Source organism: Panicum virgatum, chromosome 8K (assembly GCF_016808335.1).
Source record: "Panicum virgatum strain AP13 chromosome 8K, P.virgatum_v5, whole genome shotgun sequence".
Taxonomy (NCBI): domain Eukaryota; kingdom Viridiplantae; phylum Streptophyta; class Magnoliopsida; order Poales; family Poaceae; genus Panicum; species Panicum virgatum.
The window spans coordinates 40,269,996-40,287,040 of record NC_053143.1 but is presented as its reverse complement, the minus strand read 5'-3'; the positions used below and the strand labels follow the sequence as shown (position 1 = coordinate 40,287,040).

General features: G+C 44.8%; 1 long non-coding RNA gene and 1 pseudogene across 1 annotated transcript; one reads left to right on the top strand and one right to left on the bottom strand.

The window, feature by feature from the left end:
• The first annotated feature begins 1,547 nt into the window (after positions 1-1,547).
• LOC120644656 lies at positions 1,548-5,626 on the top strand. Its single transcript, XR_005663876.1, has 3 exons — positions 1,548-1,781; positions 2,506-5,279; positions 5,353-5,626. It is a non-coding gene; the product is annotated as an uncharacterized LOC120644656 (long non-coding RNA).
• Positions 5,627-9,008: 3,382 nt separating this feature from the next.
• On the bottom strand, positions 9,009-11,481 carry LOC120645721 (annotated as a pseudogene).
• Between the last annotated feature and the right edge of the window lie 5,564 nt (positions 11,482-17,045).

Genomic DNA, 17,045 nt, shown 5'->3' with positions numbered 1-17,045 from the left:
ATTGAATTTAGTAAACTCAGGAATACGCCAACCAGCAGGAAAAGGAGTAAAATCAAACTCAGCTGGATAAGGTTTTTGATATAAACATGTAGTACCCATATCCACCCCAAGCTTACTTTTAATCGCATTTGCCAGATCCTCTTTGAACTTAAGAAAATCGGCCTGATAGTGTTGGCTGGTATAAAACTCAGAAAAACGATGCACATTAGAATTTCCATGCGCCATCGTTTGTAAAGAAATCGGAATCGGTCCTTGGTTAGGTCCAGATCCTCGTGGTCCTCCCGCTACAGTAGTAGTGCGAGGTGGTGTATACAGTGACAATTCATTAGTTCGGCTAGGGGCAGCCGAACCTGGAATTGTCTCGAGAGGCGTCGGCGACGGCACTGAGTAACCGGTCTGACTGATTTGATAACCGGTCTGACCGATCGGACCGGTCTGACCGATCTGTGGGACCGGTCCGGCAGGTGCAGTGTGCATGGTCGACGGTGGCGGGGTTCGCCCTGAGAACGAGTTTGGCGACATACCATAGAGTGGTTCAGATGTGAACTCAGGGGTAGCCGAACTCGGATCTGATGAGCTAGGATCTGACATGGGTTGTTTACCTTTAAGCGCATCAACATCACTACTTAATTTAATCAAAATATCACCCGCAGCAGCTTGTGCAGCAACAATCTTTTGATCCATTATGGATGACATTCGATCTAACATATCAGAGGGAGAGAGGTTTACATTGGGGATCTCTTTAATCTTATCCTTGCTAAGCTTGAGAGACGGCAGTACGAACTCCTCCACTCTCTTGACGAGGCCACCACGATCCTTCTTGAAGCCCTTCAAGAATTGTGCTTTGACGTGCTCCTCCACAAGAAGGTAGGCCTTGCACTCCTCTTCGATGACCTCCTCCATTGTAGCTGTGATGATGTTTTCCTTGTTGATCTCTGAAGAGCCCATCTTCTTCGAGGAGTAGATTAGATCGGTTTTAAAACCAGATTAATCTCTGCCCAGCGGAGTCGCCAAAAAGTGTGTTGACACAGAATTGCGCCAAACACACCTGAATGCGCTAGAACGCGCGACGATCGTCAAAACGATCAACACAGCGAAAACCCTGGGCGGACCGGTCTGATCGGTTTCGCCGATCGGCCTGACCGGTGCAGACAGGGAACTCGCGAAGACCTAGAACAGCGAGCTCGGGAGGGACCCCGTCGGAGCTCGTGATCGTAGGGTTGCTTTGAGGTCGGCAGGCCACTCAGAACGTCTTCAAACGCCGTCGAGACGAAGGAAGAAAGCAATCTAGGGTTGGAAAAGGCTAGGGTTTGAGAGATAAAAGTAATGCGATTTTTGTATTGATTCGATTGGGAATAACCTCAATCGGCCTTAGCCTTTATATTTATAGGCCGGGGAAGACGTACCCCTTCACGAGTAGGATTACATGATGACTCTTTACAAAAACCCTAATTCTACTCGCACTGTACAGAACAGACCGGTCTGACCGGTCGGCCCGACCGGTCAGACCGGTCGACCTCGGCAGGTGCCAAATTTGGCTGTCAACAATTAGGCAAGACAACACTTGCTAAGGTGGTGTATGACAAACTTAAAGGGCAATTTGAATACACGGCCTTCGTCTCTGTGTCTGAAAATCCTAATATAGAGAGGATTTTCATTAACATGCTCTGCCAACTATTCAGTGAAGTAAGAGCCTTTTAACTAGGCTATGACAAAAATGTAGGAACCTGTGATACACAACAACTTATCAATGAAGTAAGAGCCCTTCTTCACGACAAGAGGTATGTATGAGCCTATCTCTGTATATATACGTGTACATTGACATAATCTAATTTTCCATCACTTTTGCTAGTATCAGTTGTCTTACTTAATCAGCATATTCTTTAATTTAAAATAATGAACTAATTTAAGAATAAGGATTTGCAAAAGTTTTTACTGAGATGATTACATCCAGTCTTGTCATATACCATAAAAGTTTCCTTTGAATAAGAGTATATATCAAATCTCCAGTTTTAACTATTTAAAGATACCAAACTGAGAAATAATAGAATATGATACATGAATTTTTTTAGATATATATGTATACCTCGATGTATATAGCCTGTAGTATAGGGGCCCTCTGCATTAATATGTACCAAAGGCCGTGCGCCGAGTGGATGAGTGTAGTGGATTAGGTAATTGGAGGTGAAAGTAATTCATAGAAAAAATTATTTACTGGCATATTTTTAAATCGAATGCAAATTCTACATTTATTATGCATAGTATTGATAATTTGCTATTACTCTTTCATACTTGCACTATTATTGTCTCATGATAATATTCCTGCAAACTTGGAAGTTATCTTTGAATGGTGATGTTGGATAAATACTAAAACCACCTTGAAAATCGGGTGACAACATTTTGTACATGTATACATTTTCTCTTTGATAGCATGATCATTTAAAAAAAAAACAAAGTTTGTCAAGCTTTTACTAATGTATGGTCTCTTTGTCACCCCCTTGTAAGGTATCTGGTTGTTGTCGATGATTTATGGAAAACTTCTGTGTGGAAGACGATCCAATATGCTTTAGTTGACAATGAATGTGGAAGTATATCATTTCAACAACTCACAATCTTGATATTGCCAATAAAATCGGTGGTGTCTATCAACTACATCCTCTTTCTCTCGCTGACTCTAGAATGTTATTCAACCTTAGAATATTTGGTACTGAAGATAAAAGTCTTTCAAATAAATTGGCTGAAGTATCTACAGAGATTTTACGAAAATGTGGAGGTGTGCCTCTAGCTATCATAACGATAGCCAGTACGCTGGCTTGTAAAAAGGGAATGGAAAATATACATCAATACTGGTCCAAGGTGTGTAAAACACTGGGTTCTGGTCTGGAAGATAGTCCTGATGTAGAGGATATGAGAAGAATACTCGCAATTAGTTATTATGACCTGCCTCCACATTTGAAAAATTGCATGTTGTATTTAAGTTCATATCCAGAAGATTATGAGATAAGCACGAAACAATTAATATGGAAATGGATGGGTGAAGGGTTCATCCTCAAAGAACAGGGGAAGTCCTTTTATGAGGTAGGTGAGGATTATATCGATGAGCTAATCAACAGAAGTATGATTCAACGACGTGTCAACCCTTTAAGCAAGGAGTCATTTCTTCAAGTACATGATATGGTACTTGATCTCATCACACGCTTGGCAAATGAGGATGGTTTCCTGGCAACAATACATGACCAACAGCCCAGGTGTCAACCAGGAAGGATACATTGATTGTCCCTCAAAACCAGCAATGAAGAGGATGTCAAGCACTTATCAGCTGCAAACTTGTGCCATATGAGGTCACTTATTGCTGATTTGTGTCGTCGTCAAGCATTTCTTTGGTTGCCACCCCTTTCAACCTTTCCATTCTTGCGTGTAATGTGCTTAAGTGGCTGTAAGCAAGTGGACAATAGGTGCTTCAAGGAAATCTGCAATTTGATTCACCTTAGGTATTTGAGTCTAAGAGATGCAGGTATCACTAAGATTCCAAAAGAGATCCAGAAGCTACAGCTTTTACAGGTGCTAGACATAAGTTTTAATCTAATAGACAAGCTGCCATCAAACTTTTTTCTACTAAGAAACTAGCAAGGTGGCCCGCGCTAATAGCGCGGGTAGCTAGCTTATTCCATGATAATATTTGGCATCCTTTTAACTAAAATTAAATATATTTAAATAATTTTATTTCATTGTTATTATTTTGTCAAAATAGCCCAGTTTATGATATCACTTTTTTATCATCTTATTTTATTGCACAAAACATGTACATGATAAAAGGGAATATCTATGTATAAACATAGTTTAGATGCATATGCCTTATTTTGATGGGACTTCTACAAACTCTTCTCTTGGTTGATTTGTCCTTATCCCGTTATCCATGTACCTCAATTAGAACAAATTATGAAATTAAGAGCAAAACATTAAAAGCAGGGGTTATGTTATATTCTTTCAATCCTCCTTTGCTCGTTAGTGTCCCTTTTCTTAATATTGTATTTGATACTTTTTTGTTCCATTTTTTTTTCTAAACATGTAGTTATTATGAATTAGATTTGGTCATTTGTTTACCTCTTTTTCTTCCTGATACCTATAAAAATAGTCACACAAAAAATATATATGAAAATATATTGATTTGCATAACTTGTTTAAAAATCTCTAGGAGTTACTTTTATGTATTTGATATACAGTCTTATTTGATTACTTTTACTATTGTATGAAAATTAGGATGCTAATTTCACTTAATGCTATTGTCTTATTGGATTCATTATGGATCTTTAATTTTAGTTGTTTCATACTTTTTTATTTTGTTTATTGTTTCTGTGGTTTCACGAAAAGCATTTACTTATAAAATTATTTCATTGACATGTACCAATGCCTCGTGCACCCTCCCATAGCTTGGAAGCCTCTCTACCTTCTGCAAGCTCATTCACCGATTCTATTTAGCTTCTTGCATTTGCTCCACTGGTCTTTCTCTAGACTGGCTCTAGAAATTAGGACACAACAGATCTCTTTGACTCCCCTCATTGCACCTTCACGATTCTACGAATACTAATTCACTCTGCACTTATATACTACGCACTTAAGGTAATCGTCATAGGTGTGTCATCCTGATCGAGATGCTTTTAGCCTTGTATCATAAAAAATTGATTCGTTATGATAGGGATCCACTAAGATGAATGATGGAGATATTTTATGATTTTTGACCTATTATTGTGGTAATTTATAAACCCATAGTGTGTCTATTGGATTCATTTAGCACTTAATTATTAAGGGGGTGCTTGGATCTCAGCTGTTATTTGGATGCCAAATAAGAGAGCTAAATATGGGCCAATTGGTAATCTAATTGCCCAGATAATGCTTAGTTGGTTGTTAGAGCCCGTGAGTCCTGATTAGAGCTAAACTCTATATTTAGCTCATTATGGCACCTAGGGATAAATTTTAGTGCCCCTATTTTAGCCAATCCAGACACCGCTAAATTATTTTTTTTTCATTTCAAGGCTACACCACATGTCATGTTGCTTTTTTGAATAACTTAAGGTAAACCTACTAACAAGTCTATATAACATAACAAAATTGATTGTTTTTCTTTACTTCTTTTTAATCTAAACTTTTTTTTATACTTATAACTCTCTAGTGTTGATGGAATTAATTCACCAAATAAATAATAAAAATTGTTGATCTTTCATTTTCCTCATTAATTAACATGCAGATTTCTAACTCCCGGACGACATCAAATGAATGTGGTACGTGGTGGCCTTTTAAATATAAAGCATTAATTTTTTGTACTACTTGCTCCAGAGCCATTCTCCTTTGTAGGCGGTTAAAGAAGCTCTCTTCTTCATGTCGATGTTGATTTCTAACTCCTGATATCGGATGGATGTGGTATGTGGTGGCTTTTAGATCTAAAGTATTGCTTTTTGGGCCACCTGCTTTGGAGCCATTCTCCTTTGTAGACGGTTAGAGAAATGCTTTTCTCCGTGTTGATGGTGCGAACAACAATGCTGCTCAAATTTGATGTCTTAGTTTGAGGTGGCTGGCGAGGTGAGAGATGGCATGGAAACAAACATTTAAGACACGATGATGCATGGCAGCGCGATAATATACCACACTTTTGTGTGGTTTTTTGTGGAGTGATTCTTTTTTTTCTCCACCATAATTCCGAATGGACAAAAGATGCTATATTATTATTTGGTTAAATTCATCATTTGTGGTACATCTATTGTTATAGTTTGGGTGCCGATTTGATCATTTGTCCTTTTCTATCATGAAATTTTCTATTTAATTGAGTCTATATCTATATATGTTATTCTACACCTTAGGCTAGCTACACGTAAAATTACAGGAAAAAGTTCAATCATAACTATTGCATACGATTGCTGACAGTTTTACTAAGTGTAATTCAGTAATACGATTAGTTCAGTCAGTAATTATGGTCCTAATACCCCCTCACAATCCAACACAACTCTTAACCCGATCCTTAAAATGTATTGGCTTAATTTTGAACCATGATAGGCAATGAAGGTTCTAACAATGCTGGGAAGCAACAAAGCATAGAGAACCCGCTGGTGGAATCAGCAGCAATGCATAAATCTCAAATCAGCCCAGCGAAGGAATTGAGTTTAACAGCAAATATGAAGGTGAAAAATGGTAAACCCCCTGCTCACCCAACCCCAAATAGCCGTTGTGGAAGAGGCACGGACCTAAGGGTGTGTAACACCCTAATCTTCAATTTAGGAACTCAAATAAATTTAATTAGTTTTGTTATAGGTTTGATAAGGTTTTAATTAATTTACCTTGAATTTATAGCATTTATTGTGAATTATAAATAAATCACTTAGCCATAAAAAGAAATATAAGGTTACATAGGTTTTGAGCATTCATGTTGCCTGCATTGTTTTATTGTTTGAGGTTCAATTTGAATTTGAATTAATTTTATAGATATCGAAAAAATCGAGATGGATTTTATCTCCCGTGAACTAATAGGAAGTACAATCAAGAAGGCAAGACAGCCAATGCTATCCTCTAGAAAAAGCTATGCCACCACAGCTCAAAGTAAAGAGTAGGAATCTTCAACCCAGAAGGGCGTGTAGGAGGTATTTGGCGGCTATGGAAGCCCAGTCACTACACTAGAATATTCAATGTCAATGCAAGCAAGAAATCACTAATGGATGAATGGGATATTTTATCCGCTATATACTGAATTTGGATTTGAATTTGTTTGTTTCCATTTCAAAAAAAATGCAAAACCTTTTCTCTTTCCCTTGCTTTCAGCCCAGCCCAGCATATTTTCCCTTTCTTTTCTTTTCTTTTTCCCTTGCTCAGCCCAATCTCGCCGGCCAGTTTACCTCTCCCGGCCTGTTTACTTCTCTCGGCCTGTTCTGCCCCTTTCCCCTCTCATCTTTCCCCGCCAGGTAGGACCCGCCTATCGGGTCTGTCTTCCACCATGTGCCCGAGCCGGACTCCTGCTTGAGTCTAACCGCCGCACGCGTTGTCGTGGTCGTGCCTTGGCCTGCACGTCGAAGCTCGAGCCCCTCCCTATAAATAGCAGCTGTGCGCCCCGCCTTGACCCCATCGAGTTTGCGCCACCTCTGCCCTCGCAAATCCTAGCTTTGCGCAGCCTTGCTCGAGCTCTCAAAGTGGCACATCGTGCAGTCGTTCCACTGCTTCCCTGTCCAATTCAAATGCCCCAGGAGCTTCGCGATGTGGTGAGGAGCCTCGCCTGCCACTTTTCCCTCTTTTTCTCCCTCTATCTCGCGCGAGATTCCTTGCCGAAGCGAGCTCCCACCGCTCGAGCGCTGGGTATAGCTCGGTCCTCTCGAGTGATGTGGCCCTAGATGTAAGGCTTCATCCTCATTAGGAAGTGTTATGGCCGCTTTGGCTTGAAATTTTAGCAGGTTGTCACAAATTAGGGAATCTTTTTAAAGGCCCCGCAGCGTCCCTATGCAATCACACCTTGGAAGTGTAGTATTGTGCCTGATCACCAGCACAGTGTGATTGGGTACAGAGTTTTTCGGAATTTTTACGCGAATTGTGGTGAAAGTGTACAACCTCTACAGAGTGTAAAACTGCTATATCAGCCGTGCTCACGGTCAAAAGCGGCTTGGACCCTCACATGATAATTGAACTTGAAGATTATCTAAATATGTGTTATTTATTTATGGTTATTATTATTTATTTCTGCAACTTATTTGTGGGTTAATGGTATAAACCTATACTTAGTTAATGCTTGCTAATAAAACTTGATAAACTAAAAGTACTTGATGCAGTCAAACCATGTCAGTTACTCCCTCCATCTCTAATGTTCAAGTTCATAGCATCTCTAATGTATCTGGACACAAGTACTTGTCCAGGTACATAGAAGATGCAATGAACCTGGTACATAGCTAGAAATGCTTATATTCTGGGACGGAGGGAGTATTTCTTGATTTGGCCTTGCATGTATTATAATTCCCTCCCACTTGTTGAGTACCAACCATAAGTGTACTCACCCTTGCATACTGTTGTTTAGACAAAGATAATTGTTCGGAGTTCCCAGAAGATTTTGAGGAGTTCTAGGCGTATGTCTCCCGGTTATCTGCCTGTGAAGATGAAGTTCCGTTGTTACTCTAAGACACTACTCCCTCCTTCCCCGTTTATAAGGCATGGTGGAACATGACACGGTCTTCTAAACAACACTTTGACTATTTATTTATCATATATTATATCACTTTTGATTATAAACTTATAATCATTGTAAACTATGTTTGATTATGAATCCAATCATATGAAATTTGCATTATAAAAATAAAAATTTAATAGTCAAATTATTGGTCAAAGATGAGAAGATTTGAATTTTGATATACGTGTATGCCTTATAAACGGGGAAGGAGGGAGTATTTATTTGTTTAAGATTAAGACTTTCAGTCATGTAATAAAGTTCTTAATACTCTCTTTCGTTATGACACGGTAATGGTATTCACTATTTATATCTATCATATATATGTGTGAACTTGATTTTAGCATACATATGAGATGCATTCAGTTTCTTCCTTAAACTGGGTGTGTGCCTGGGGGTGGGGTGCAGCATGATGCTCTGCAATACTGTATGGTGCAGTTGGGTCAATGACACTGCACTGCTACAAAGCAACCACTTCCTGGCGGGGCTCTTGGCCTTGCCATTGAAGAATGCCTGAATCTGATTTCGGCACAATCCAAGCAAATGTCATTATTCATATATGGCCTTTAGGAGAAGAAACAATCGATCCATAGCCATGCCAATGCTTTATACACTCATTAGCGTTCGTTCCGGAAGATGGTCCTTCCAGATTTGATTTTATTCTCCACGTACACACAACGTACTGACGATCACCGTACAACCAGCTTCATTAGCCACTAGTTCTCCCCAGCTCAGTAGGAGCGAGCTTTCTCACTAGGAAGGAGGATGAGGCTGGCATTCGTTGCCTGCAAACAGAACACACATGCAGCTGAGAGCATCAGTTGTCAGTCAATTTCAGCACATAAAGTTGTTTCAATGCGGCGGAAGAGAAACTACTACTGGCCTCGGCCGGCATGGGCTCGCCCTACAGGAAGTGCTGGAACAGGACGAGGGCCTGCGCCGGGCGGTGCTGGGGCACCGCATGCCCGGCGCCGCGGACGGTGACGAAGGTCAGGCCTTCGTACTCCATGCTCCAGCCCCCAACCTACCACCACAGCATATGCACATGGCCATGGTTGAGAGAAACTGTAACAAACTCTCTGCTGCATTCAGAGAGGAACACGAAGCTCGGTGGCGTGTCTCCTGTCCTAAACAACACTGACCTCGGTTGGGACCATGTACCAGGGGTACCAGCTGGTCTTGACAGGAAGGCCCAGGGCGGTAAGAGAGCGCCTGGTCGAGGTCAGCGGCACCCCAGTGTCCGTGTCACCACTGCAAACGAAAAAACAAAGAAACATGAATGCATTTTCTTGCACAAGAGAGTCACTGAAGAAATTAAAAACAAACTACGTGTATAAAGTATACACAGCCAGGAAGCTTATACTGTTTACCTGAAGACCCAGACTTTGAGGCCAGCTCCAATGAGCTCCTTGTAGATGGGTAGCATGGAATGGGGTGTCTCTGGCCAGTTATCATATACGGGATCGCTGCAGGATAGAAAAAAAAATCAGTCAATGAATTCAACACGTACGCACACCAGATCAGCATTTGTAAAAAGAAAAAAGAAGTTCGGTGAAAATTGAAATATGAGCAGATGCATGGGTCAAATAGAACTCGGACCAAATTTAAAGTGTTGAACATTACAGAGTTCAAATACTGACCTGCATAAGGTCCATGGGTACTCTATGCTGCCGGTGACGTTGGCGTGCATGGCCTTCTGCACCTCGGGGAGGTTCATGTACTTGGTTGCGTAGAAGTCGACGCAAGGATCGTACGCGGGCAGCATCCATGCCTGAATCAACGGTCCATCAAGATCATAGTCGATCAGGTTATCTCTCTTCTGAGACTGAAAGAGATCTGATGGCCATGGCGACTTACGCGGCGGCGGCTCCTCTCGAGTCTGCGCTCGAACGCGCTCCCCTTGTCGCACAGCGGCGTGTAGATGCTGTAGACATCGATGTTGCCTTGCTCCTCGAGGGCCCCGACCCATGTCCCCAAGCACTCCCGCGTGGGTGGATGAAGGAGGCCTCGGAGCAGACCTTGAGCCCGCTCTCCAGGGTCTCGTCGGAGATGAGGCCGTGGTGCCACCAGTACTCGAACATGCCGGTCAGGTCAGTGTGGTCGTTGATCAGACCGTTCCCGACCTGGAATTACTCAAATTTAATGTGCATCTTTTTTGTGATTGATTTTTTTATTTGGTTCAAATTCTGATGAAATAATTTGTTGTGTGAGTTCAGTTCTCGATCATCAGACGCATGTATCGATCAGTAGTACCATGAAACCTTTGAAGTTGATGATAGGCTTCTCCACGCCGATGTTATTCCTGTGCACAAGCTGCGAGAGCTGAGGAACAAAGTGACCTGCATATATTCATGGGGATTTTGAATTGAATGCACCCAAAAATTCTGAGATCAACAAATCTCGTTAAATACATGACCTGCATAGCTCTCTCCGACAATGTAGAAATCGCGGTACTTGTACTGCAGGAATCTCTCGAACCATTTCACCAGGAACGTGTACGAGTCATGGGCTGCGAAGCAAATAATTAATAATAATGCATAGAAAAAATATTACCAATATTTCAGGAATTCAGCAGGGTAATATCCCTAGATACATAATAAGATATAATTAGTATGAAAGTAAATTTATTGTTCATACTTTTTGAAAAACTTTATTGTTCATACTGAAGATTATATATTTTAAGAAGAAGAAAGGAAGGAGTATGTTTCGTCACCGAGACCTGTTCTGTTATCGCCCATGACCACGTCGGAGCTGGTGTTGCTGTAAGAGAACCCCACGCCGGCCGGCGACTCCAAGAACAGCACGTTCGCCGCTGCAAGCACATCACAATCACATGTCTGAACTAAAGCCATTCTTGCCGATTTGCATATCAATTGTACACCAACCAACCAACTAACCTTTGTTCCAGGCGTACTCGTTGAGCAGGAGCGTCTCGCCGTCGGCGTGGACGGGAACGCGCCGAGCTCCTCGAGCGCGCCGGAGCCGACGGAGGAGCATCCGGGCCCGCCGTTGAGCCAGAGGACGAGCGGTGCGGCGCCCGGGTCGTCGCGGCCGGCGGCCTCCTGGAGCCAGTAGAAGAGCGCGCGGCCGGCCTGCTCGTCGACGGTGACGTAGCCGGCGTACATGCCGAACGCCACGCCGTTGGGCTGCCCCGGAACCCTCAGGATGCGGTCGTCCTCGAACGCCAGCACCGGCAGCAGCAGGAGGAGGCTGGCGGCGGCTAGTGCGAGGAGCAGCGGCGGCGGCGCGGCGAGCCGGGGAGAGCTGTGGTAGCCGGGGCTGCGAGGCATGATTGCTTCTTCGATCCCTTTGGTTGGCCGGCTCACTTGGCTCACTTACATATATGAGGCAGAGCGACCGAGCGGGGTTGATTGATTCATTTGCGCACGCGAGAGGCAAGCGTAAATTGAAACTATGTTAGTTATTTACTAGAGGAATGTTATGCAACTTTTTCCTCCTCAAACTCGTTTTTCTAGATAAAGGGCGAACCAACCTCTATTCACCAGCTGGATATATAATTATATTTATTTATACTATAAAGATAAAAATAATTAAAAATATTTCTCATCCAAACTGAGTTCACTGTACCCCTCACGCCGGATCCGCGCATCAGGGGTGAGACTGAGTTCACTGTACCCCTCACGCCGGATCCGCGTGTTAGGGGTGAGGGGTGGGAGGGGTAGAAATCCATATAAATTGTATGTTGGAGAGCCTTTCTGCCAAAAAAAAGTTATTTTTTTTCTCACCGGACGGTCTTCATACCCGCCGCGGCGTACCCGGTCAACTCTCCTTTCCTCTGAATAAAAAAAACGCTCCATTCCTCTGCTCCCAGTTCCCACGCCGCCGCCGCCACCTGATGCGCGCACGCCGCCTCCCCTCCTCCCGCTCGCCGCGCGCCACCGCCTCCTCTCCTCCTCTGTGCGAGCCACCTCCCCTCCTCCAGCTCGCCGCGCACCAACGCCTCCTCCTACTCGTGGCGTGCACGCCACCGCCGCCCGTTGGCGGCGGCGCGCCACCGCCCCCACCCTCGCAGTTGCCCGGCCTCGCGGCGCGGCCCATTAAGGCGGAATGGGACCGCGGGAGAGGGAGGAGGCCCATTCGACGGCGAGCGGCTGGAGGGGTTGGAGGACGTGGCGGCGGCGAGCTCCATCGGGCGCGCAATGAGCGGCAGGAGGGGATGGAGGTCATGGCGGCGTGGGAAATTGTTTCTGCCAAAAGCATATGTTTTTTTCTCACCGCATCATCGGCCTACCCGCCCATCGAATCCTGTCTATCCTAGCAACAGAGCTCTCACCGCCGGCGTGGAGTCGGCGGCCTCGCCCGCGGCGGGAGGCCAGAATCATGCGGTGGAGTCCACAACACTGCGTCGGAGGGGAGCACGCTGTAGGTGCCGATCGAGTGCCCGCGGGCGTCGCGGAACCACCACCGTCGCTGCCGCTCTCCGCCAACCCTCGACGAGCGCTGAACGACGGGCGTGAGGGCGAGGATGTCGCCACGTGAGCAGGGAGGCCGGCAGCGGCAGTTGCGGGCGCACAATTGCGTGTGTAGATAGGCCGTTCGACGGAATGCTTCTGAAGACGCGCAGATGCACATGGTGTCCGTCGTGCCGCTCAGCATGCTAGGCTGCCATGGGCGGTAGGGTGCCTGCTGCTCCATGTTGGATTAGTTGGGGCTCCTGCTCGCCGTTGGCCTGCTCCTTCAGGAGCAGTAGCCGGAAGGACTATGGGAGTTGTCCGTCGGCTACCACCCAAATCTTGCTGCTCACTGAAAATCGCATTCACCCTAAGAACACCAGCTATTTCTCTTCCTGCTGTAAGTAGGACATAGATGTGTGATGTTATATATATATATATATATATATATATATATATATATATATATATATATATATATATATATATATATATATATATATACTATAAGGAACCAAAACAATTCAAACATTTTTTACCAAGATTAATATGCTTGTACCTCTCACGTTGTCCCCACTTGTCAGGCCTTCAACCTTGAGGGTCCACAGTAGACCTATAGAAATTAGAAGATGCAAAATGATTCCACCAAAGACCAAAAGTTTTTGTCACCTGGCGTCTGTGTACCCGCCCGCGCATACCCACCATCGACGATCAAATTTGAGGCGGCGACAACCGCGCGCCCCTTCCTTTGATCGTGCGTCCACCTTCCATGTTCCCACGATTGACGAGGTAACCAGCGGGATCGCGCGCGCCCCTTCCTTTGATCGCGCGTCCACCTTCCATGTTCCCACGAATGGCGAGGTAACCGGCGGGATCGCGCGCGCTTCTCCGCGGCCGCAGCAACGCATAGCAGAGCGTCGGAGGCCGGGGCGCCGGAACGGAACGCGCGCTTCTCTGCGGCGCGTCCACGCATAGCGGGGCGTCGGAGCCCTGGGCGTCCTGTCGCTGGAGGCCGCGGCGTAGCGCCGGTGCTGCGTAAGGGCCCCGCCCCAGGTAGCTTGCCGCTGCGGATCGGATCGGAGACGCCTGAAAACCGAGACGTCGGAGGCCGCCGCGGTACCGCTGCTCCTCCCGCCCGACTGTCCGTCCGGCGCTGCGCGAGGGCCCAGCCCCAGGTAGCCCGCCGTAGCAGAGATAGCGTTGCAGCCGCGGGGAACAGTGACCGCGATTGAACCGCGTTTGCGACTGCAAGTTCAGGGAGCGATTCTTGACGAAGGTCATCTCCAAGGTATATATCATATAAAATATCACCTTAGTTTAATTTTGTCGAGCATTTTTTATCTTCTCTATTTCGTTGCACATCTTTTTCATTACCGCTTGACCACATGGCGGCAGAGGTACATCTCCATCACACGCGAGCCTGTCTTGTCGTTCTTCCATTGTTGTGATTGATCAAGCCTGGTCGACGCAGGCAGAAAGGTTGGCATTGGAGGCCGCGGCTTAGCGCTGGCGCTGCGCGAGGCCCCAACCCCAGATAGAGTCGCGGCCGCGGAGACGCAGGGAGAGCGGGGCGTCCGAGGCCGGGACGTCGCGGCGGCGTCGCACAGCGGAGATGCCGTTGCGGTTATTACTGTCAACCCCTAAACCCTGATTAACAATGGATGAACAGGAACGCCGCGGTAGTAAGCGGCCAAGACTAAATGATGAAAGTTCGTCCGAATCAGGAGTCGCTACGTGAGTATACACATCTTTGGGCTGTCCTTCTTCTAAACCCTATCGTAATACTTTGTGTTCAACTATATGACGCCAGTCCAATTGAACATCGCCTCCATCTTTCTGATATCACGAACACGATTGATGGGCGTTGTGAGAACCGCCCAATTTGATACTATTTTAGACGAACCGCCGGTTATTATCATCCAGATGCGAGTTAACACGTGCTTGCCGGAGAGCGTGCCACGTGTTATCCCACATCTAGAGACACGAATAACCGACACGTCATTCATCCAAAATAATATCAAATCCGGTAGTCCCGGTATGTGCTCCAACATACGCCCAGAATCAGCAAATGCACATATCGTTTACAATCGAATACATCGCAAATATTCCACAAAGAGCAGTTTTACACACTTAATATTACAAGTTCAATATAGGTGGGTTTCAAGCTTCACTTACAAGCCTTGGTCTCACGAAAGTCATATTAAACAGAAACATAAAGTTTATTGTATTTACATACTCTCACGAAACTCGATTACGATAAAGACTTACTAAAGTAATGATGCCTTGCTCAAGGACATCACTACAGCCACCACGACCTACTCTTCCCCCGCATTTGGAGCAGCGGGGTAGAAGTGGCCGAACACCACTTCTGGCTCACCTGCAACTAGGTTTATAAAGCACCCTGAGTACAAAGGTACTCCGCAAGACTTACGCGATTAAATATACAAGGATCATGCAATGGATCAAGTAAAAGCTTTAAGATTAAGTAATTATTGCATAAGCATTAGCTCTCTACACTATCACCTATCAGAATTAATTAATCTTGCCCAACCCCAAACACTTTTAGTTGATTAAGAGAGTAACATAACATTCAATAGATCATAGACAAGACATGATTCCAAAGCCAACAATACCGAAACTCTCTAAGAGGAATTCGGCGAACCAAGAGCTTGCTCATATCCGAGAGCGCGGCAATTCGAATTGATTATAACCTTACAAGGGTGCACTACTTTACCCACACGACGCGAGGACCATACGACTCACCCAACCGATCATGCCGGGCAAGGGGGTACTCACGTCAACTGTTCCCAACAAGGCTCGATCATTGAAACTCACACCTAGATTATGAGTAGAGACTTAGTTCCACCAGGGACATCTCTAAACTTTCCTACACATAGGTCCACCTGGGGACACACTAAGCCTCTCTGCAAAGCCCGTAGCCACGTATCTAGGACTGCACATCAATGATCAAATCAAAGAAGGTAATTGGCCCATCCGTTCCATTATATTGGATATGTGGTAGCACGGAAAGGTGCTCAAGTCCGATGGCATCCACTCGGTCCTTAATCGATCCAATCGGACTATGCCCATGAGACTTCATTCTCTAGGCCCTACCATTCCGCTCGAATCTCGGTACTATTACTTTACTAGCCACCAAACCAAACCAAGTGTGATCAAAGATTATCTGTAAGTGTGATCCTCCAAACCATTCCTGTCTAGCGAGCAATAGAAGTATTCTAAGCAGGGCTAAGCATCTAGTCAAGTTAAGTAATTAACTATCTAACTAGTGCCAAGAATGGGGATAACAAATCAAGGAAGGATCATGCATAAAGATAGGTATAAAAATGCAATACATACATACTATATATAACCCAACATTACCCAAGTGAGATAACTATACTAGTCAAATTAGATAGGTGCAAGGAATATGCTTAGCTGCTTGCCTTGGTTAGCTTTGGGCTCGACCACGAACATGATTCCGGGTTCAAGCTCGACGGACTCGGCGGGCTCCACGGGTTCGACCTCCGACGGTTCGGTCACTATAATGTATGAATGCGATGCAAGAATTAAGAAACAAACTAAAAAACAAGCATAAATAATGAAATAATTTGAGCATGCCGAGAACAATGCAAAGAACTCTTGAAAATTTGAATTTGCAGTAAAAGGATTTTCCTACAATTAATCATAAATAAAAAATTCTCAGCCACTCTAAACAAGGTAAATCAGAAAAGGAATGTAAACTAAACTAAACAAATCCAAAAAAATTATCATAGATACTGGGCATGAAAACAAAGATAAAAAAATTGGTTTTACTATTTTCTCACTTTCCAGCAAAAAGTTCTATATTAAACCATTTTCAGACAAAGTATAAGAAAACAAACTAAAACTTTGATAAACAGCAAGGAATCATTCGAACAAGTTACACCTCTGTAAACTACACCTCACAAGGAGTCTAACAAAATTTGTGTTGGCATTTTTCGAGCAGTACACAAATAACTAAGCATTAAACTTACTTTTGCAAAATAAAACTATAGATAAACCTACAGAAAAGTAACATACAAAACAATATTTTTCTTGAGTATATCTCAGCTAGAGGAATCCAACAAAACAAGTTTCATAATTTTTGGAGCTATCCACGCATTTCTACACATTTTGCAAGATTGCAGAAATATAAACCCTAAGAAAACCCTAGCTAAATCGCTAGGTGCACCCGGATCCCACACCCGCTGGCGCTGGTGGGTGGGGCCCGCTGACCAGCGGCCCACCAGCCCGAGTCAAGGCCGACCAGGGGCCTTGACCTGCGGCGGGGCGCGGCCACGGCGCGCTGGTGCGCGAGGTGCGCGCGGACACCGCGTGTGCGGCGGCGCCGGCGGACGGCGGCGTGAGGTGGCGCGGAGAGGCGGGGCCGGAGTGGGGCAAAGGGCATGCGCATGGGGTGGAGG